Here is a 23421-nt window from a genome sequence, read left to right as displayed (position 1 = left end):
ACACACACACACACACACACACACACACACACACACACACACACACAAACTGGCCGTGTAACCTTGGACAAGTTACTTAACCCCAATTGCTTAAAAAAAAAGTATCAAACCTAATTTTATTATCTGGCACTTCCATTGGTGATTACGTTTAGGCAGAGTTTATAATTTCTGGGGAAGCAAGATGAAGAATGGCTAGTGGAACTGACTTTCTTGGTTTTTATTTTGATGTGCCCAAGAAGGATTGTCCCTTTGGTCAAGTATTCTTCTGCAGTCCTAACTTATTTTTCAATCTTATTACATTTTTATTGGACAAAATGTTGTCAGACTTCCTTGTACCTTTTTGCTTCCTATAATTAATACTTATTTAGAATTTATCCTTTATCATTGATCTTTTCCTTCTACTTTCTTTTAATTTAGCCCAATTTCCAAGGTTTAAAGAAAAAGTAAGTAAAGTTAGTGCTACAGAGTTGCTGATTTCTAGCACAAAAGCCCATTTTAAAAAACTCACTAATGTTTTCCTGGTGATGTTACATAACTGCAAACCATGGATTATCAATACTTATGAAGAATAAAAGTTACCACATTCCAAAGGGTAATCAGAGAAACACAGCTGATGTAAAAAGTCTGCAGTATATCACACATTATTATGTGGATGAAAGAAATGGCCCAGAAGTTACTCTCAGAAAGTCTAAGGAGGTGGATGAAAAGGAGGTGGGATGATTAAGGTGCAAGGTACAAGAATAACATATGAGCAGCCTGCGTACTTCATCTGTACCCATGAAATGTTAGAAGACCTAAAGAAAATATATGAAAAGACACTTCCTGTCACTCCTTTGCGGAGGTAGGAAGTCCATACTGTGGAGCATTGTATGTATTTTCAGACTTGTTTTTTGGTGCATTTATTGGTTTTGCTAATTACTTTTCTCTCCTCCTCCTCCTCCTCCTCCTCCTCCTCTTTCTCTCCCTCCCTCCCTCCCTCCCTCCCTCCCTCTCTCTCTGTCAGTGGTTGGTTGCTTGTTGTCCTTGTTCTTTATCCTCAAAGAGAATAAAAATGACATGACTATGTTGAAGTCAAAGTACAGTGTGTCTGATTGTGTCTGTTCAGACAATACAAGCCTGGAAGGCAATGCCGCAGGTTGGGCACAAATAGTCCACAGGAACATTTGGAGTAAAGATGTCTCTAAACTTTGCCTCTCACATTTCTCTTGAGCTGCTGCAATTCTGCTTTGCTCATGGAGCATGGCATCTTCTTTGATGTAGGTACACCATGCTGGGCATTCCTTTGCCAGTGTCTTCCATGTCACACAACTGATTCCAAAGTTCTTCAGAGAGACTTTGAGAATGTCCTTGTGTCACTTTTTTCTGACCTCCATGTGAATGCTTGCCTTGTATGATTTCTCTGCAAAATAGTCTTTTAGACAAATGTACATTTGCCATTTGAACAGCATAGCCAGCCCATTGGAATTGTGCTCTCTGCAGTCAGTGAGTAGGCCCTCATTAAATACCTAGCATGTGGCAGACATTGTAATAAGTGCTAGGGGTGCAAAGAGAAGCAAAAATGCAATCTTCACCTTCAAGGAGCTCACAATCGAATATTCGTTGTTATATGGGTTGGATGGCTCTCTGGGAGGAGAAGGGGAAAGGATACAGGGGGGAAATTTAGGCAATATATGAAAAACACCAATAAAAATGTATTTTTAAAAAGCCTCATGGCAATGATTCTTAAAGGTACACTGCCACCTTAGAAGCCTAGTGTTTACAAAATGAACCACACTTGCCTTTTACATGAATCAGTCATGTCAGAATTTGTCTCCCAAAGAACTTAGCTAAAATGGCAGTCCTTGTTGAAGGGCAACTTGCATAGAAGAATGTACATGACTTTTCTTTAATGTTGGAGCCTCAACATCTGGTGTGAAAAGAATGCTGTGACCCAAGCCAAAACAAAAATGAAGAACCACTGACCTAGAGGAAGGCTTAAGCAAGTTGGAGAGCTCCTTTATGAAGGATTTGAGGGAAGATATAGAAATGAAGCACTCAGGGTAAATCAGTCAGTCCTCCACTCAAGTTACATTTATTAGTGCTTACTATGTGGGAGGCACTATGCTCTACACAGGCAAAAACCAATCTCTATTCTTAGGTTCATAGCCTAATGAGGGAGACAACATGTAAATAACCATGTGCATACAAAACCAAGATAAATTGGGAGTGGTTGCAGAGTGAAGGCATTAATATTAAGGAGAACTGAGAAATGTCTCTTATAGATAGTGAGATTTTAACTGAGCCTTGCATTAAACCAGGGAAGCTGGGAATTAGATATGAGGAGGGAGAGCATTCCAAACCTGAGAGGGAGCCAGAGAAAACACCAGGAGTCAGGAAATAAAGTGTCATGTGAAAAGAACATCAAGGAGGCTATTGCTACTGGATCACAAAGTATATGTAGGGGACAGCTAGGTGGCACAGTGAATAGAGCATGGACCCTGGAGTCAGAAGGACCTGAGTTCAAATCTAGCTTCAGACACTTGACACAACTAACTGTGTAACCTTGGGCAAGTCACTTAACCACAACTGCCTTGCCTTCTCCCCTCCAAAAATAAATAAAAAATTAAAAAAAATAAAAAGTTAACTTAAAAACAAACAAAAACCTCCAATAAAGTACATGGGAAAGAGTTGGATATAAGAAAACTGGAAAAGCAGGAAGGGTCCAGGATGTGAAAGGCTTTAAGAACCAAACAGAGGATTTAATATTTGATCCTGGACATTATAGGGAGCTATTGAAGTTTATTGAATGGGGTGGTATTAATAATAGGATCAGACCTTCATTCTAAGATCAGTTTGACAACTGAGTAGAAGATGTATTTAGTGGGGAGATACTTGAAACTAGGAGACCAACTGGAAGGTTCTTTCAGTAGTCAAAGTATGAGGTGATAAGGACCTGAACTAAAATGGTGGCAATGTCAGAGAAGAAAAGAGGGTATATATGAGAGATGTTACAAAGGTAGAAATGACTGGACTTGAACACTGGATATGAGGGATGAGAGTGAGAAGGCAAAGATGACACCAAGGATGTGAGCCTTGGTGGTTGGGAGAATGGTAGTACCCTTAACAGTAAAAGGGAAGGTAGGTAGAGGAGAGGGTTTGGGCAGAAAAATAATGAGTTCAGTTTGGCATAGTGAACAGAAGCAGGAGAACGTTGTACACAGTAATATCAATGTGGTTCGGTGAAGAACTGTGAATGCTTTAGCTATTCTCAGCAAGCACAATGATCCAAGACAAGCCCAAAGGACCAAAGATGAAGCATTCTGACTGCCTCCAAAGAAAGAACAGATATTCTTTTAATACACACTGAAGCTTGCTATTTTCACTTTCATTCTCTTTCTTTTGAGTCTTCTTGTACAAAATGACTAATGGAAATGTTTTACACGATTGCATATGTATAACCTATATCTAATTGCTTAGCATCTCAGGGAGGGGGGGAGGAGAGAAAAGGAGGAATATGATTTGGAACTGAGAACTTTTTAAAATGTTAAAAATTGTTTTAACATAGAATTGGGGGAATACATACATCCATATACATCCATACACACACGCACACATATACACGCACACACACATATAAAACCTATAGGAAACAGTAATTGACAGTTCAAAGACAGCAGAGGTTAAGAAGGATGAGGATCGAGAAAAGGCCATTAGATGGCAACTAGAGATCATTAATAACTTAGGAAAGAGCAGTTTAGGTGAGTTCAGAAGTCAGTGTATAGAATTAAGGAGAGAGTAAGAGGAAAGGAAATGAAGTCACCATTGTGTGACTATGTATGTGGTATGAGGATAGATTTCTCCTATTGAGGAAGTCTCAGTGTATTGACACTCTGAAATAGAACTGGTAGATTTCCCTGAATACTAAGCTTTGGTTTCAATAAATACTGAACACTAATATGGATATGACCAATGACGGTGAGAGCTGTGTAGATTCCAAATATTGTGGAGAATGGGGGGGGGGCTTAGAGCACAGGCCCTGGAGTCAGGAGGATGTGAGTTCAAATGCGGCCTCAGGCACATAACACAAAAATCTAGCTGTGTGACCCGAGGCAAGTCACTTAACCCCAATTGTCCCCCAAAAGAGCAAAAAACAAAACAAAAAAACCAAAAAACCAAGTATTGTGGAGAAAATAACAGAGACTTAGTCCCTGCTGTCTAGGAACTTCCCATAGCAAATGGGACAAAGCCTGTCCATGGGCTGGGAAATGGATTAGAAATGAATTTTGACTCCAAGGTAGATCCTTAGCTCTGTGTTATTAAGTTGACATTTCTGGAAATATGGTGAATAATCTGTCACCAATCATGGAGTAGCTTACTTGACAGTGTTACTTGAATAATTTTGTTATGATAACTTGATCTAAACTAAACAGTGTTTATTTTCTAAACATGTTACTATCGTCTTATTGAAATATGGCATCCTCTGTCCCAAGTCAACAAGCATTTATTAAACATTTACTATGTGCCAGTCACCATGATAAGCAATCGGGATACAAAAGAAGGCAAAAATAGCTCCTGCCCTCGAGGAACTCATACTCTATTGGTACTGGGTTGGAGAATGTTATAAGAAGGATGAAGAAGATAGACAGCTAGGTGGTGTAGTGAATTAAATACTGAATTAACATCCTTTTTGGGAGGCTTATCAATTATGTAACCATGGGCAAGTCTCTCTTTGCCTCAGTTTCCTTACCTTTAAAATGTATATAATAATAGTATTCCCTTTAAAGTGTTAACGTGGGGATCACATGAGACTAACCAATACAGTGCTTTGTAAATCTTAAAGTCCTATATAAATATTCTCTATGATTATTTGGTCTGGGACTGAATATCATGATGCTCTACCAGTTCTAGAAGAATAACAACTCACATTTATATTGCAAATTAAGTTTTCCTCAATAAATCTGTGAAATAGATTTATTTTAAAAAAACTATTATTTAATTTTTAAAAATATCATTATCATCAATCTTACAGATGAAGGTACTCTAAGAGGTTAAATGATTAGTCCAAAGTTAGCATTTGAGACAGTGTTTGAATCCAGGCTTCCTGACTTTGAGTACTGTGTTCTTTCTAACACATCATGCTGTTTTCTAAGATGCGCTGCTGCCTTGCTGTGGTGCGTACCTATCCTTCCCTCTCTCCATGAACCAACTTCCCCATCATCGATTAAAAAGGGATTTACTTAGGACTTTCTGTTGAAATAATTATGAAGATTTTTAGTCTTCTTAAGTGAGGTAGTATTATGCAAAGAAACAAGGCACAATTAATCTTTTTTTCTTTAGCAAGTTTATCTTGTTATCATATTGGCTTTGATGTTGTGAGTGTTGTCAACATCCTTTATTAGAACCATTACAATTCATCCCTTTCTTTTCCTTATATCATCAACTAGTTTCTTTGGAAGATTTGGTGATGGTTTTTCTTGTGGAAGAGGCAGTTTTAATGTGATTCCCCTTACAGTGACCCACAAGAGGCATCAATATATATATATATATATATATATATATGTATATATATATATATATATATTCAAAGCAACCAGGGTTAAGTATCTTGCTCAAGGTTATGCAGCCAGTTATTTCTGGATGTGGTGCTAAGTATCTGAGCCCAGATTCGATCCCCAGGTCATCCTGACACTGGGGCTGGTGCTCTTACTCACTGTGCTACCTGGCCTCCCGGCATCATAATATTTTACAGGATATTCTATGTTCTATTAGTTCTATGAAGCACTTTCACATCATTTTATAGGATAAATGATGTGAATAAATAATAAAATATAATAAATAATAATAAATAAATAAAAATAAAATAATAAAAAATAAATGAGGATAGCAATCATTTTTCAGATGAAAAAAAAATGGGTCACAGTAGGTCAAATAACTTGACCAAGTTCACAAGTTAGTTAGCAGCAGAGATTAGACTAGAGGTTTTGTGACTACTAAATCCATTGTTTACTCCAATAAACCACTTTTTGAGATAAGTTGCTTGAAATAAAATGAAATGTAATATAAAGATCAAGTTTGTCCTTAAGGAAGAAGTGAGAAAATGTACATCTTTCTCTTCCTTGAAGAGGTAGGGTACTTACATACATACACACATGTGTGTATGTATGGATATATACATGTAAGCTATTTATATATGTATATGTGTGTACATATGTGTGTGTTTACATACACACACAGCCATATTCAGTTGATAGGTTGGCTGGTTTTCCTGAGCACTTTTCCCCCTTTTTCTTTTTTATCCTTTGTTACAAAAGAAAGCTCTCTGGGTAGAGGAGGAGGGAACAATTTGTTCAGAAACAAGGGTGATTAAAAAAATGAAAACAAGAAGTTGCTGTTTACATCTCAGGAGCTGTTAGTTCTAACTGAAATGGAGTCATGTGCTCTTTTGTAATATATTCCTGACTTATGAGTAGTCAACACCATGTTATATTTCACCATGAAGGTGGAAGAAATATCCTAATGGAAAAATCTCTGGCCAAGAGACTTGAATTCTAGCCCTAGTCTTGCCACTAATTAGTTGGTTGATTCTATGTCACTTAGCTTGTGTGTTATCTCCTTCCAAGTCTTAGAGATATATGATTCCCTGAGGTCTCACTGCCTCCAGTCCACTATCTCAACCATATTCTGCTCTAAAGCAGAGACAATGAAAAGATTTTTCTTCATCCTAAGTATGCTATATACAAAAAATGTTCTTACGAAATATCCCTTCATTGTTGAAGTGAGGGACCAAAGAGTTTGGAATATTGCATATACTATCGGACATGGTCTATATGTCAAGTGATATTATTGACATTTTTTTTCTTTTAAAACCTTTGATACAAGGTAAAATGTGCAGGGTAGGGAAAAGATATAGTAATAATACTTTGTATTTATGTAACACTTTAAGTTTTGCAAAACACTGTATTATCTCTTTGAATTATCCCATTCATTAAACCTCACAACAAATTTGTGGGGTAGATGATATTATTAGCATTGTGATTTTTTAGATGAGGAAAGTGAGGCTGAGAGACATTACGTGATTTGCCCAGGGTCACAAAGCTAGTTACATGACTGAGGCAGTGTTCAGATTCAAGCCTTTCTGATTCTAAGGCCAATGTGCTCTCAGCCATGCCACCTGGCTACTTTAATATATTCAGAAATTAATGTGTTGTTAAATGGCATCAATAGAAATGTTTATTGATTTTTTTTAAAGTACTTCTGGAATGTACTGCAGAAGATTGTACTTTTCTAGTTCTGTTCCTGACCTGTTCAGGTCATATTTCTCAGTAATTGTAAACTAAGGACTTTAGTAGAAAAGTAGGCTGATGGGCTAAGTACCTCACTCATAGAAATTGAGAAAGATAGAGATGGGTACAAGGGAGACAGACAGAAAGAGACAGAGAGACAGAGAGAGAGAGAGAGAGACAGAAAGAGACAGAGAGACAGACACAAAGACAGAATGTGCATGTGTGTGTGTGTGTGTGTGATAGAGTGAGAGAGACAGACAGACACAGAGACAGAATGTGCGTGTGTGTGTGTGTGTGTGTGATAGAGTGAGAGAGAGAGAGAGAGAGAGAGAGAGAGAGAGAGAGAGAGAGAGAGAGAGAGAGAGAGAGAGATTATTTTCTCACAATCCCCTTCCAAAAAGCCTCCTGAAAGTCTTCTTTTCTTAGTGGAGCAGACAATCAGCCTCAGTGGGCAATCTGAATTTCCTGTGTCTGTAAAGAATTTTTGGATTTTGCTTATATTGATGAGAAAAGATGGAACTCCCCCCCCCCCGCTTTTTTTTTAACAATCCTGTGAATTTTTTAAAATCAGTTTAAAAGGAAGGTGTTAATAATAGCTAGCATTGGTATAGCACTTTAAGGTTTACAAAGCACTTTATACATGTTAACTCATTTGATCTTCACAATCCTGGAATATAGGTGATATTGTTATTCTCATTTTACAGATGAGGAAACTGAGGCACACAGAAATTAAGTGATTTACCCAGTAAATGTCTGAGGCTGAATTTGAATTCAGTCCTTCCTTCCTCCAAGTCCAGAGCTCTATCCATTGTGTATATAAACCATTGTCTGTTCCTTTGAAAATGCCTAATAAAAACTTATAGAATAACAAGATTGGACAACTCATCTGGATTGACCTACAAAGTTTACTATTTTTCCACCACCTAGTATTTTGCTTTTCTCTTTACATTGAGCCAGACTTACCAGGGAGACCTATAAATGAATTTCAAATTTCCAGCACCATTCTGTCCCTTGGAGCCTTTTGGATTTTCTTTTGGTTTCTTAATTTACTTAAATCATGTAAGCAGAGATTGGCTGCAGGTCAACCTAAATTTCCTGGGTATAGAAATAAATTCCATCTTATGTCCCCCTAATCATTAGCTTGATGCTTCCCGCTGTCAGGTAGAATTGCTCCCAAACTTGAGACAACAGAGGAAAAGCAGAAAGCCTGTTTGATGGTGTATCATTTTTCCTCTCCATTCATCACCCTCTTGTATGTTTGGAGGGCATAAAATGAAGATAGGTGATGAACTTGGCTTACTGCAAATGCATCTTATTCTGTGCAAATGTTTCAGGCACTAGATAAGATTGGAAGGAACCAGGACATGTAACTGAGAAAAATGACAAATTAAGGAACCGCTCTATTTTTGTCTCATTTACAGTATTTCCCCCAAGAGATTTTAGCCAGTTAAATTTAACTAGTTTAAAAGGCAACCGTGTCTAGAGGCAATGTGCTTAGCGGCTCTCTGTTAGCGCCCAGTTCCTTGCCTTTTGGTACTTGCCAACAGGGTTTTTTCAGTTTTTTCTCCCAAAGCTTGACACTAGTTCTTTGCACGTTTGCATAAGACCTCTGGCCTCCTCACTGGGCTCCTCTCCATGAACAGCTGGCCAGCCTTTACCATCCTAGAAGTACAGCTGCATCGAGGAGCTTTCTGGGTTACAGGAGTCTGGAAACACACTCAGGATCACAGACCCCTTTCATATAATTCCAACTGTTAGTTAATGGAGAAAGCAGCGCTGTCCCATCATAGTAACGAACTGAATCGTTCTTCTCTGTGTTTAGTAACTGGAACTTCTCACCAAAAGTACACAAGCTAGCTAACCATGGAAAGCTGATAATCTTCTAATTAATAACATAGAGTTAGTGAATAACTCATGATTTACAAATAAGTCAGCACATGGAGGTCTCAAGACCCAGTGAATCCAAAGGAAGCCCTAGAGAAACTAATTGACATCTAAATGAGAGAGAGACGCAAGGTCTGTTGGCTAGCTTCACAGCTTTCTACAGCTGCTCACACATACCCAAAGGAATGAAAAGGAGGCCGCAAAGAGCCAATTTAAAAAACAAAACCAAGAATCCCCTAGGCATTTGGTTGGGTAAGTGTCTGCATGGGCAGATATACACATTTGTAAAAGGAAATGTTTCTCTCTTTCTCTAATATGTAAAAATATTTTTTTTATCTATTAACTAAAAAATGGGTGGTCTGTACACTTATTTGCATGCAGCTTAAGTGGGACATTTAAGGTATTTCATTTCTATGTAACACAGTTGGCTTTAAAAAATTCTTTTGAGTTTACTTGTACATGAATTTCTTTTCCTTAGTTCTGCATTAATTATAATGACTTGGTCTGAGAGGCACAGGCCACCAATTAGTTTGGGTAAGGAAAAACGAAACTTGTTGGGCTTCAAAAAGATGGTGGAAACATCCCCCAGCCAAATGGGGATGCAAAAATGTGTCCTTCTCTAGAAACCAAGGTCATGATCTTTTTGCTTCTGTTCATTATGCAGGACAATTGCCATGAAAGAAAGGAAAAAAAAAATGTGATTGATATAAGTGTTTCTGTAGCAGCGCATTGGAGGATTTTAAAACATATATGTTTACATATATACAAGCATGTGTATATGTACCCAAGCTATTTATTCATTTTTATATCCCCTGAAAAAGGGTTTAGAATCTTAAATTGCATCCATATGCTTATGTACATTATCAAAAGTATTTTACCAAAATTTTCACTAGTATATAAATAATTCCATGAATATAGGAACGCTCATTTAGCACCTAAGTGTAATAACTTTAATTGGTCTTCACTAGATTGAAAGTCTTAAGATCATCCTCTTCTAGAGGGAAGTAGATAATTGCTATCTAGATTCTTTCTTTGTCTCTTTTTCAAATAGGCATAGAATTGTTTTATATGTAATTTATATGTGTGTATGCATACATATATGTATCTAGTTTCAGAGACTTAAGCAAATGTGTAAAGGGTCTTTCAAAAGTCTTAGTGCAGTAGTTAGCTTTAATAAGACCTTTTAAAAAATGAGACTTTTTTTTAAAAAAAAGAAGTTACTTATTCTTTAGTTACTCTTTTCTTTGTAATCTCCCCCATTTGCAGGGGGAATATGAATATATTAATGTGCATATATTAAATGTGTATATGTTAAAGTCCCGGTCACCTGATAAAACTTGATTTATGGCAAAGGACAGCTATCAGTATGTTGAATAATCCACATTAGCTTGCCTACAAGTTCTGGTTCCAAGGGTGATCAGCAGATGAAGGGAGAACACTTATGTCATGAAGAAGTCACCAGTTTCTTAATCCAAATCTGTCACTTTGAATGTGAAGAAGGTGCATCTGGAATCCCGTTGGAACAATAACATGTCTGCCAAATTCTCACAAATTGAAAAAAAAATTAGAGCAATTATCCATTTTAACGAGTCCACATTCCTTGTGTTGTCATTCATGAAGTACATAATATGGGACCCAAATTTTCTGCCTGTGGCATATTTTTTAAAACAGAATTTCATATGCAAACAAAAATAGATCATTCTTAAAATGATTGTTTTGGAAGTTTCAAGCTTGTGTGGCAGGAGAAAGAAACATTTCAAATGGCTGAAGAACACATGGCAGGGTTTCAACTTCTTTTGCGTTTCTAAGTCTAGTCAAGTCTAGTCTTCAAGCATTCATAGATTTTATTCATCTACAGAAAACCTCTCTTCTTGCAGATAATTAGCTTGGAATAGTTCTTTGTTGTCACAGCAATCTGGTCTCCATAAAACTACAAAAGTAAGGGACTCAGAAAGAAAACAAAACTGAATCAAAAGGCATTCTAGAAAACTAGTAAGATGCTTTCTAGAAGAAACTAATGAAAGTTTTTATAGTTAGAAAGAACAGCCCCCACCTTTCTTATCCTCTTGTTCCATGAGATCTAGTTTTACAAATGCCTAAAGTTCATTTCTTTGCAGGTATATATTAAGTGCTTGCTGTTTTCTGAGTCCATTTCAGTTTAATTGAGAACAAGCTCACACCAACAGGTTGTTGAAAAGAGGTAGCCTGTCTTACTAGATAGAGCCCTGGGCTTGGAGTCAGGGATACCTTTTAAAGGTTAAATCCTACCTTCAAACACTTAGGTACTAACTGTGGGACCATGGACAAGTCACTTGAACCTTCTGTCCCTCAGCTTCATTGTTAATAAAAAGGGACTCACAATAACACTTGCTTTATAGGACTTGTGGGATCATGAGATAATGTATGCAAAGTGATTTACAAACTTTAAAGTGCCCTGTAAATTTGAACTATCATTATTTTATTAAAACCTGAGAACTGAATTCCTGGGGAAATGATTCTAGGGAATGACCAGAGCCTTTGAAATGATGAAGGGATCTGACCCAAATATATATGGCACGCTTTTATTTATCTCTTAGGAAAGTACCAAAGTGTAAGCTTTACCCTAAGTGAAGAAAGAATGATCATCTGCTGAAATGAGAGAAGAGTGACATGTTAAACATCTCAAAGAAGCAAACTATGGTCATTTCTATGACCAAAACGCCATTTCTGATCTTTGTTGATGTCATAAGCATTTTGTTTGTGTGTTTACCTGCATGAGAAGAGATACAGAGACAGAGAGAGACAGAAAGTCAGACACTGAAAGATAAAGATAGAGACAGAGAAATAGATACAATGTTCAGAGCACTGGAAGAGGAGGATTTAGGTTCAGATCTTGCCTCTAAAATTCACTACCCATGTGACAATGGGCAAGTCATTTACGTCCCTGCACCCCAGTTGTTCCCTAATCTGCAAGATAAGGGAGTTGGTCTAGATGACCTTTGATGGCCTTTGAAATCCCTTTCAGCTCCAAATATATGATCCAATGAGAAAAAAGAAAGTTCTAGAAAATGGATGTAACATCACGTAATAGAAACCAGATGTAACTTTACTTTATCTCTGCCTCTGTTCTAGGTTCTGATATATCATGTGTGAATGTGAATGTATGTGTGTGATAATTGTTTTTTTTTGAGGGGTTATATGAAGATACCAGGATTAAAAAGTTTGGGAATCACTGAATTAAAGCAGCACCACTTGTAAAACATGGTGTTAATACACACTTAAAGAGTTTGCTCCCCATCTTTCTCAAATCAATTAAAAAAAATTCTTGAATACAGGCTTTCATAGTGCCTCTCTAGCAGACTTCAATCATGATAAGTCTGTGGTTGAAGGTCAATTGAGCCAACCTGTATTTTCAAAGAATGTAAGGTCTGATGCCAATTTTCCTCCAATTACTTGCAGTGTGACCCCATATTGCTTAGTTTACATCATTGGTCAAAGGGCAAAAGCAATAGCTGACCACCCAACAAGAGGGTTGAGAGGAATAACTGGTTAATTGATGGTAAAATTATTGATGGTAAAAATTACTATATAAATGTAACATGCAACATGAATGCTTTTTTATAGAAGTCACATAAAACCTTGATGAAATGTTTATAGCTGCCTCCCTCTTTCCCTTTCCTAGTACTGATACTGCTCCCATTGCCACACAAAATGACCTTCTTTGTGGGGCTGGCCTGCCATAGTAACCACTATCCCCACAACTGAAAACTTGCCTCACTGTATTATGTAACTGAAAACATCCTCCTGGCTTTGGCTCCTGTTTAAGAGATCACCCTACATAAGCATGATTTGGCTCCAAGGCTCTTTCCTTTCCTTTCCCCTCCAAAGGGGGAAAAATCATTCTGCATTATTTTAACTAGAGTTCATGCAATAAAAGCACTTTACTGCTTTCAGTAATTGGTATTTAATTTGCTCTGCCTTTTACAACAGGATAGAGACAGAATCTTGAGCCAAGACTGTTATGCTATTGCTTCTGGAGTAGATGATCTCAAAGTACACATACAGGGGTAGAGCAGGGGACAGTTTATAAAATGCCCATAATATAGTTCTTATGAAAGACCTACAACTAATTGAATGTCAACAAAAGAAAGAGTATAGTCTTGGGGAAAAGAGAACTTGGGGGAAAGAGGGGTCTTCCAAACTAGGGAAAGAATTTTTGTTCCGGTATCTGAGCACTCAAATCTTGTGCCCAATGCTTAACAACCTGTGTGACCTTTGGAAATTCACTCGACCTTCAGTTTGATCATCTGAAACAGAGGGCTGGACTAGATGGCTTCTGAGCCCTATAACAGTTGTAGGGCTATTATCCAATGTTCTAACTAACAGGTCTTTATATGTTGCAGAAAAGGTCCTTAGATCAATGCTGTCTTGACACTTGGGTCAAACTGAATTTGTAACTTTATAAGAATACAGCGAGGTTCTATGCCTAATGTCAAGAAACCATGAGTCAACTTTAGGATAAGCTGTCCACTCAGAACTGCCTCCTTCTCTATGCAGGGAAGATTTTTGATTTCTCTGCCATTTTTTTGTAGAGCTTCCTCAACCAAATCTCATCCAGTCAGCTGAGTTAACCCTGCTGGTAAAGTTGGATTTCTTGCTGAAATAACCCACATTTCTATAGCCTTCTCTTTCTTCACGTTTCTTCATATATCTTTCTTCACATCTTCTGTGAATGCAAGTATTTTCATTCCCTCTTTAAAAATGAAGAAATTGAGCCCCAGAGAAGTCAATTACTTTGCCCATAGGCACACAGCGCAGTATCCAGGTCTCTTGACTCCAAGTTCAATATTCTGGCACTTGATACAGAAACAAAGATCTTAATAGAAAGTAGGAGTATTGTTAGGATATCTAATTGGTATATTTTAAGAGGAAGAACAAAACTTTTAACCTTTATAGTCTTTATCATTTCAGTCCGTGGTTGAGGAGTCTTTTTTTTTTTTTGACCAAAGGAGAAATGGAAGGGATCCTGGAAGTAGAGTCAGGAGAGACTTGAGTTTGAACAATACTGTTTACTGTTTGACCAGAGTTGAGCAAGTTACAACCTCTCTAATCTTGGTCTTCTCACCAGCAACATGGGGATAATTATATCCGTATTACTTACCAGGATTATTGTAGGGATCAAATGAGATTAAGTGCAACCCCAAACTCTATAGAAACCTACTGTCAGCCTCTGCTATTACTGGGTGAAGATGAGAATTCTATTCTTAAACTGTAGGAGGAGGGGAAAAGACCCTGTCAGAAGAGAGACATCTATTTCATACACACATATGTATATATGTTTATGCACAGATACATATACAGACACACACATACATATATCCATGTGTCTTTTTATGTAAATGTATGTGCCCATATATAAAATGAAGGACATCATTCAGGTAGAAGGGAAGACTTAAAGCCACACATGAGAAGCTTTCCAGAGGACTGCTGCTGTGAACAGCTTTCAAGGTTCTGATAACATAGTATAGTGAGCCTTCTATTCAATAACAAATCAGAGGAAAACATTCACAGAAATCAAAGTACAGCATTCACAATGTTACAACTTATCACAGAAAATCAAAATACAGCATTCACCATGTCACAGCTCAACACCTTACCACTAAAATGGCCACATAGTTTTTACCAAAGGGGTCACATAGTTTTAAACAAAGTACATTCATTTAGTCAATCACAAAATACTTAATACAATCACAAAATACACAAGTCAAAGTTCTCCACCCCTAGGTCACAGTAAATCATAATCTTCTCAGTCAGTACACAGTATCCAAGTAAAGTCTTCTTTCAGCTTGACTCAGGGCTGGCTCTCAGCTTCCATGGTTCCTCTTCCATGGTCCCAGATACAACTGCCACCTGGGTTCAAAGGCAGGCTGCTCCCAATTCCTTGTCCAGCTCCTTATCCAGTTCTTCATTCAGTTCCCATTCCATATTGAAGTTCACAGTGTCCAGTCCACCCCAAATCCTTCACAGTTCCTGTTTCTGGGAAGACAAAGCTTGACAGAGCCACAATAATATTCATGCACATTGCCAGCACCATCATCAATTCTCTATCTGCCTGTGAAATTAACTCAGACCCACCAAAAAGGTCTGAGAACTCAACACAAATCATCCGCATAGAAATCAACACAGACCCACAAACAAGGTCTAAGAGGTCAGCACAAATCATCAGTAAAGTAACATTATCTCCAAAACTGTCCTCCAGTATGTCTGTAAACATACAATCAGAAAATCCTCTTTCAGGGCTTCCAGTAAGGTCCCAGGGCCTCTGTACAAAATATCACAAACAAACATCAACACAGAGCAGACAAACACAGTGCTGGGACACCATAAGTTTTCTTCTTCTTCACTCTGCCACCACAAGAGTCCTCTTTTCAATTTTGCTGTCTCTAGCCTGGGCCTCTCCTTATATATGGTCATTAGCTCCTCCCCTTCCTGTTTCAGCAGTTCGTGAGTTCTAGGGTTCACAAGTTGTGGGCTTCACATGTTCTCTTTCTTAACAGACTTGATACAAGGCTCAAAAGAAACTTGAACTGAAACAAGGTGTTAATTCAATAGCTGAAAAAGGTGTGAACTACTTCTGTGCTTGCCATTACAGAAGACTAAGTAGAAGTAATTGGATTACATTGTGTCTTCAAGGGGAAAGGAGGGAGACTACTGATGACCTCTCTGGTTGGTTGTTGTCCTTTGTTCCTGAAGAGGACCAAAGTAACATCACTATGTTTGAGGAAAGTTACAATTTGTCCGACTGTGACTGATCAGACCAACGTGAGCTTGGAATGCTCTACTACAGGTTGGGCACAAATAGTCCATGTGAATATTTGGGGTGGATTCCCTAAATTTGCACATCTCTAGCTTTTCTTTTTAGTTACTTCAATTCTGCTTTGTTCATAGAGCACAGCACCTTCTCTAATGAGGGTGCACCATGCTGGGTGTTATTGTGCCAGTGTCTCCCAGGTCACACAATCAATTTCTAAATTCTTTTTTTTTTTTGCCTTTTGGAGGGCAATTGGGGTCAAGTAACTTGCCCAAGGTTACACAGCTAGTATTTTTGTGTGGGTGTTAAGTGTCTCAGGCCAAACCTAACTCTGGTCCGACTCCAGGGCCGGTGCTTTACTCACTGCACCACCCAGCCGCCCTAATTTCTAAATTCTTAAGAGAAATCTTGAGAGTGTCCTTGTATTGCTTCTTCTGACTACCCTGTGAATTCTTGCCCCATGTGAGTCCTCCATTAAATAGTCTTTTAGTTGGACTTACTCCTTCTAAAGCAAAGCTGAAGGTATACCTTAAGGCAACAGACATTTGGTCTCCTCCTTCTCTGAATTCTTTCTTCCTTCTGGGCACTATTTAAAGCTTTCTCTTCTGATGGTGGATTCATAGGATCATAGATTTAAAACTGAAAGGAACCTTTAATAATTCCTTTAATGCTGGAAGGATGAAGATGAGAAAATCAAGGCCAAAGAAATTAAGTGACTTTCTCAAGCTATGTAAGTAGTAAGTGAATAGCCATTTGAAACCAATATCTCTGCCTCCAAATCCAAGACTCAAATGAGACCCAAAGAATTTAAGTAATTGTAGATTTAAAGCAAAAAGACCTTTAGCAGTCATCTAGTCCTGCCTATCTGTTTTACAACCAAGGAAATTGATGCCCAGAGAGTTTAAGAGTTTTGCCCAAAGTAACACCTGCAATAATTGTCAAGGCTGGACTTTGGACTCAGGTCCTCTCGTTCTAAATCCAGCATTCCTTTCTCAGTACCACTTGTTCAAGAGAATGTAGGCTTTAAGTGATAGAGACAGGATAAGAATTTGAGCCTGAGTCCAATGAGGACTCATTACAGTATTGTGATGCTTTTGTTTCGGTACTGGACTTTGTCTTGGGTCTTTTGTTCTTCAGTTGTGTACAAGTCTTTGTGACCCCATTTGGGATTTTCTTGGCAGAGATGCTGGACTGGTTTGCTACTTTCTTCACCAGTTCATTTTACCCATGAGGAAACTGAGGCAAGGGGTTAAGTGACTTGCTCAGGGTCACACAGCTAGTAAGCTTCTAAGGCCAGATTTGAACTCAAACTCCAGGTCTGGCACTCAACCCCCTGGGCCATCTAGCTGCCCAAGTCTTGAGTCTTAAGTACACCTCTTCCTCTCTCCCACTCATGGGATCTGGGGGCTTGAGGTGGAAGTGGAAGTAGATCAAGATTTTAGGACAACTATGACAAGGAACAGAGTTCTATGCTAGCTTGTCAGGAACACCCTGCTCTGACATTAGCTATTCCTGTATCAACCTGCCAGAATCCTCTACCTGACACCCCTTACGGTTTGGATAAAAGGATCCATTGGTGCGCTGAGCCCCCAAACTAGCACAGCCCCTAGCCAAGGCCCTCAAATGTGGTTCTGATCTTTCTGGAGCCATAAACTTCTGGTCTTTGGAATAGCAGCTTCTGTGCTTGTCCGGTTGGACTCTGGGCGAGGGAGATGGAAAGGGGGAGGGGGTTCATCGCCTGGAGACGTAGGAATAGATTCTCTTTATGTGTGCCAGTTCCAAACTGGAGCTAACACAAGCCCATCACAGTCACCCTAAGTGTTTCACTGCGTTCCCACACACTCACCTGCCCACCGGCCTAGGCAGAAAGCAAAACAAAAAACGGCAAAACCAACAGTCCGACAAACATAATCTTTCTCTCTTTTCCCTTTCTCTCCAGATCCTCTCCCCCTACCCCTCTCCCATCTGTCTCTGTCTTCTCTTCCTCTATTTCTCTTCTCTTTCCTCCCTTTTCACTCTTTCTCTCTTTATCTTTCCCTCTCTCTCTGTTTCCCCCTCTCTACATCCCTCTCCCTCCTCTTCTCTTCCTCTCCTCATTCCCTCCGTCTCCCTCCCCTACCCCCAGCCGCGGCTCATAAAGCGCAGACTTGAGCTCCAAGGTGGGCTCCTGGCTTCTGTCCAGCCAGGTCGAGCTGAGCTTTCTCGCCCTGAGCCATGCCTCAGGCCAGTAGGCTGTGCTGCTGGTGGAAAGGGCCTGAAGCAGAAACTGGCCCTCCTCTTTCCTCCCCTCCCCCTCCCCCCAAATCCCCTCCCGGTGCTTGGCCTGGCCAGGCCAGAAGTGAGGCCCACTCCTGCAACTGCTCCTGCGCCACTCTTTGGACTTCACAAATTAGCATATTGCCAAGGGAGCGCGATCCCTATCGACATTATAACTTTCCTTTCTCTTTTCAGTGGCTCTATTCCGTCTTGACCTTGATCCATATCTCGCCCCACCCCGTCCTCCCTCCATCCCCTCATATAATGTCTCCTAGGGTAGCATTTGACTTTCCCACTATTTTTTTTTTTTTATTATTAGTCTGGTTCTGTGATTTTATTGGTATAGGGGGAGGAAACTCCCCCGACTCTTCTGCCCAAGGCACGAAGAGAGTTTATCAGGTTGGCAAAACCAGTCAGTGGGTGTTAGCAGCGTGATTTGAACTCACGTTTTGACTTAAAAGTTAACTGTCTATCCTCTCTGCTTTACAACTTCTTCACCCGCTACTCGTCCCAGTTTATTGTCTACATCCACACAGAAATATCAGGCAGCTCGCTTTCCACGGTCAACCTTTGCACCTCACTAACTTTCAGTCTCTGAACGGGAAGCGGAGGAGGAGAGAGGTAGAGAGAAAGAAACGAAGCTCATCCGAGGCCTTGAAGGCATCAAAGTACTAATACAGCAATTACAGGGCACTAGTGACAAGACCCTGGATGACCAGGGCTCTGGGGGATTCATCCACTTAGCTGAAGGCTGGATCAAGGCGGTCGCCTCTCTAGCTCTCAGTTTCTACATCTTTAAAAGGAGGGGATTGGACTAGTCACTAAATTCCTCTTCATTTTCAACACTACAATCCTAGGAATTCAGCACAGAGTATAATCGTCATAATATACATATGAGAATAAAATATACATATGGTACGTTCTCTATGTCTCAGAAAACGTGTTGTGGTTGCTGTTTCTGGAGTTGAAACGGCAAAATAAAGTGTCACTTAATGCCATTCAGCACATACATATATAAACTTTGACTGGCACGCTTCAGTACTGTCCTCAACTACCAAGCAAATCCCTGATAGCCAGTGAAACAGACTGGGAGATGGGGAAATAAATAAGACTGAGGTAAAGGGGAAGAATATCTGGGAGAGTTAATATACAGAAGATAATAGGTTGGAAAATAATTCAGGGACCCCCCCCCCCAGTTTTCTCCTGGGAAAACGAATTATCCTTTTGTCTCTGTATTAAACCATTTTCTGTTTTGACTTTGTCCTTATTAGTCCACATTACAACGATTTCACAATTTTACTTACAGTTTGCTGAAGGAAAGGGAAAAGAGATAGTTGTCTAGTTGAGTGATTATATAATTAATTAACACCTTCTCCTACAAGGAAAATGTTAATGTACTAGATTTTTGTAACATCTGGAAGTTGATATCAAATGATATACAATCCCCCAAGAGATGATAATTTTCCACTGTATTATATTTCCACTAGAAATCTTAATAATTCAGTAAATCTTCCTTGTGAACTCAGAAACTATAAGAGTTCATTGAAATAATCACTGGGAAATAACTGGAAAAGTATCATCACTCACTGAGTTATTCATTGACTTTTCTCTTTTGCTAACTCCATACATATGTGTAAATATGCTTATTTCATGTCAAAGACATACCCCCCCAAGAGTCCCCTGAGCTGTAGACCATAGTAGAAAATATGCCCTTTTGACTTATTAATCATTATTGCAGAGCACTAAATTGTACCATGCCTAGCACATTACTGAGGGAATAATAGCCATTTGTCTGTTTCTGCAAAAGTGCTAGCTGTGTGGCTAATAGCAATATAGATTTTGGCAGTATAAAATTTTATCAGTGCATAACTTTTAGTTGAGATGATTCACCATACTCACAGAATATTTCTCGCAAAAAGTCTCATGTACTGGATTTTTTTGAGGGGGGGGATATTGGATTTTTATACCATTTTCCCTTGAATTTTAAGAGATGGGGATTAAGAGAGATTTTTAAAAAATAAGTTATGTGTTTATGGAGATTTTCCACAAAATGCAATCCTCCATTAACAAAATGAACCTTAATGGGGTAGCTAGAGGTGGAGAAGTGGGAGGTGTAAAGGGAAGAAAAAGGAACAGCTTGAATTAGATGTCTTCTCTCTGTGGCTTTTGCCAGAAATTGGAATGGAATCCAAAATACGTCGGGAAGATTTATTTCACACTACATTAATTATGGTAGAAACTGCTCACGGTAAATGCTTTAATTTATTCATCAGGTATAATATTCTATGCATAACATCCAGGCCCTTTCTGAATGAAAATTAACCTATTGTTTTTTAGTGGTGACCTCCATAAAATGTCAACTTTTAGATGTCATTTGGTGGAAAACTGTTTAGTTTTCATAAAGAAAATGTTTTCCTTAAATAAAACATAAAATAAAGGTTGTGTGATTAGATCTGAAAGGAAAGGGTTTTAATTCTCACCATATGCTGCAAAAGTATAAGGCAGGTAAACAATAAAAAGGAAAGAAAATTCCATGAAAGTGACCCACAAAACAAATACCTTTGCTTCCTGGTTGGATATTGTACTGCTCAAGATGTATTTCCCTCCTATGAGTTGTTTTATCCCCCCCCCCCCAATACTTAAACTTGTAGCATAAAGGGTGGAGAGAATAGGAAAATAAAAACACCACTACCCTTCCCTGATGAAAGAAAAGCAAATCCTGCCATTACAAGCCCCTTTATTAATATTATATCTGTAGAGTCTGTAGACTAGATCAATCATATCCATTCACAAGCTGGATTAAGAGAGCCTGTCTTAATGAAAATCTATTAGCTCCTCATCTGAAACACGGATGTTTGCTTAAATCAATAAACAGCATAAAAGGGAATACAGAGGCAGGTTTCTAAATTAAAAAAAAAAATCTCTTCTATGAAATGTGTTAAGACGTCTGTAAAATCCTGAAACCTTGGATCAATACTTATAAATATTTAATGTTGGGAGGGGGGGGATGATAGTCACTAAAAACACACTCAAAAAGTGAAAACCATTTACACTGCCTCCATCATTATTAATACAAATTGTCTTTGAAATTATGTACTGTTAAAATGGAGCCAAATTAAGGGAGAGTATTGTTTGAAATACGTATACTCATTTTCATACAATCCAATAAAATTTTTCAAGAGTATACCGGTGGAGTGGAAACGTTTGTTGTACAATAACCATGATTACTGCCTCAGAAAATGGGAGGGGGAGAGGAAGGAGGAAAGGAGGAGTGGAGGAAAGAGAGAGGGAAAGAATAATCGAGAGAGAACGAGAGACAGAACATCCTCGTCTTCAGTTAAAAGCTAATTTAATTAAATAGATTTTGGTTTAGAAGTCATTCAGTTTAGGTTTGTGAGAGGGTCTCGTTCGTTTGACTAAAAGTTTTAGAATCCTCCTTGCAAGCATACAGCTGGGCATGGGCATGGGCATGGGTGTGTGTGTGTGTGGGGGGGGAGAACTATTCCCCTTCCTAATATGAAACTCCATTAACTGCTCATTCTTTGCCCTGAAAATAAGGAAAACTGTCAACTACAATGCCCATTCATAAATATTTCGCTGATTCACGGAAAGGAAAACCTTGAATGATGATCTTTCAGTCTTTTTGAAGATAGAGAAAGGATAGTATCTACTTATTGATATTACCCTTAAATAATTGTTCCCCGAGGTCTCTCTATTGAAACCTTTAGCGAACACTGTAGAGCTTTATGCACAAATAAACTAGTTTATTGATACCTGTTGTGACAATGACGTACAATATGTTCCCCGAGTGAGTTATGTAGCACACAGTTCTCATCTAAGTTGATTTACTGGGTGCAGAGCCAAAATCAAGAGGCGAATTAGAGCATCCTGGAACTTTAAGTTCAAGTATTTTCAATACATCATTGACCTGTGTCAGGGAGCCAATAGCCATAATAAGGAAGTTTTGTGGGCATAGGAGTGGGGTACGTTTCACATCTGTACATAGGCACAGGTGTGTTTGGGGGGGGGGGGAGATGTACGGCAAAATTTTTCCCATTCCCAATTCTTAAACAGAAGAATTACTCCTCTCCAGGAAGTCTACGCTCGTGGACCAAACAATTTCGCTCTGTAAAACTCTATCCTGTGTAAGGTTACACCCTGGTATACCTGGAGTGGACAAGAAAACTTGGCGCTTTATGTTATGTTGCATTTTAAAGAGAATGAGGGAGCCTAGGATCTCTAGAGGGGACTGAATTTTTTTTTTTTCACTCTATGCCCTGACCCCAGTAGTGGAGGTGATCTTAGGCCTGAACGTATGAAAAGCCTAGATTTACGCGGAGGGGATGCAGGGGCAGCTAACCTTTATTTGAATAACTACATGGTCTTTCCACTTCCAGCGGGCTCAGAAGTATGTATGTTTGTTTGTGTGTGTGCGCAGGCGTGCAGAACGGAGCTGGGAGGACACTAAAAAATTCGCAGCCTTTTCACCCAGTTCTAGAAAGCAGGGGCAGGAATCTTAATTCTTCAGCGTTCTCTTATTTCCAGGGACTCGCTTCTTTAACCGTCTAGCACCTTTAAAACAAAGATTTACTTTTTATTTTATGACCAAACTGCCATCCACCACTTTCTAATGTCCCCTCTCCACTTATTCCTCCAGAACACAGAGTTTCATGATTTTCTTTTTCTTTAAAAACCAAAACAGATTTCTTGTGTTTTTTTTTTTCTTCTCGTTCTGAAAATAAGTGAGACTCGTCCAGAGGTATCTAGGTTTAGACTTCCATCAGTTTTTTATATTTAAAACAAACAAAATAAAGTCTTCTCCAGTCAATCATCAGTTTTAACAATGCACGTGGAGAGAGAAGAGCAGAGGGAGGGAAAGGGGGGGGGGAGGAAGAGAAACAGAGACGGAGAGACAGAAAGGCAATGAGAGAGGGAGACAGAGACGGAGACAAAGACAGAGAGAGACAGAGATAGAGAGACAGCGACAGAGAGGAGGGAAGAGTAGAGAGACAGAACAGCAAGAGTCTATAGATAGATATGTATACATACATATATACATGTGTTTGTATGTATGTGTGTATATACAGGTACATATAGTTGCAAGCTTCCTTTCCGAATTTCCCTATGTTCCAGGTGCCTGGACAAACTAGGTTTTGCAGAAAATGACATCTTAAATTTTTTATTAGCTTTCCTTCCTTCCTTCCTTCCTTCCTTCCTTCCTTCCTTCCT

This window comes from Petaurus breviceps, unplaced genomic scaffold (genome assembly GCF_028583685.1).
Source record: "Petaurus breviceps papuanus isolate PSGF00001 unplaced genomic scaffold, PetGlider_PUasm1.0 90849, whole genome shotgun sequence".
NCBI classification, from domain to species: Eukaryota; Metazoa; Chordata; class Mammalia; order Diprotodontia; family Petauridae; genus Petaurus; species Petaurus breviceps.
Note: the sequence above shows the minus strand (reverse complement) of the source record.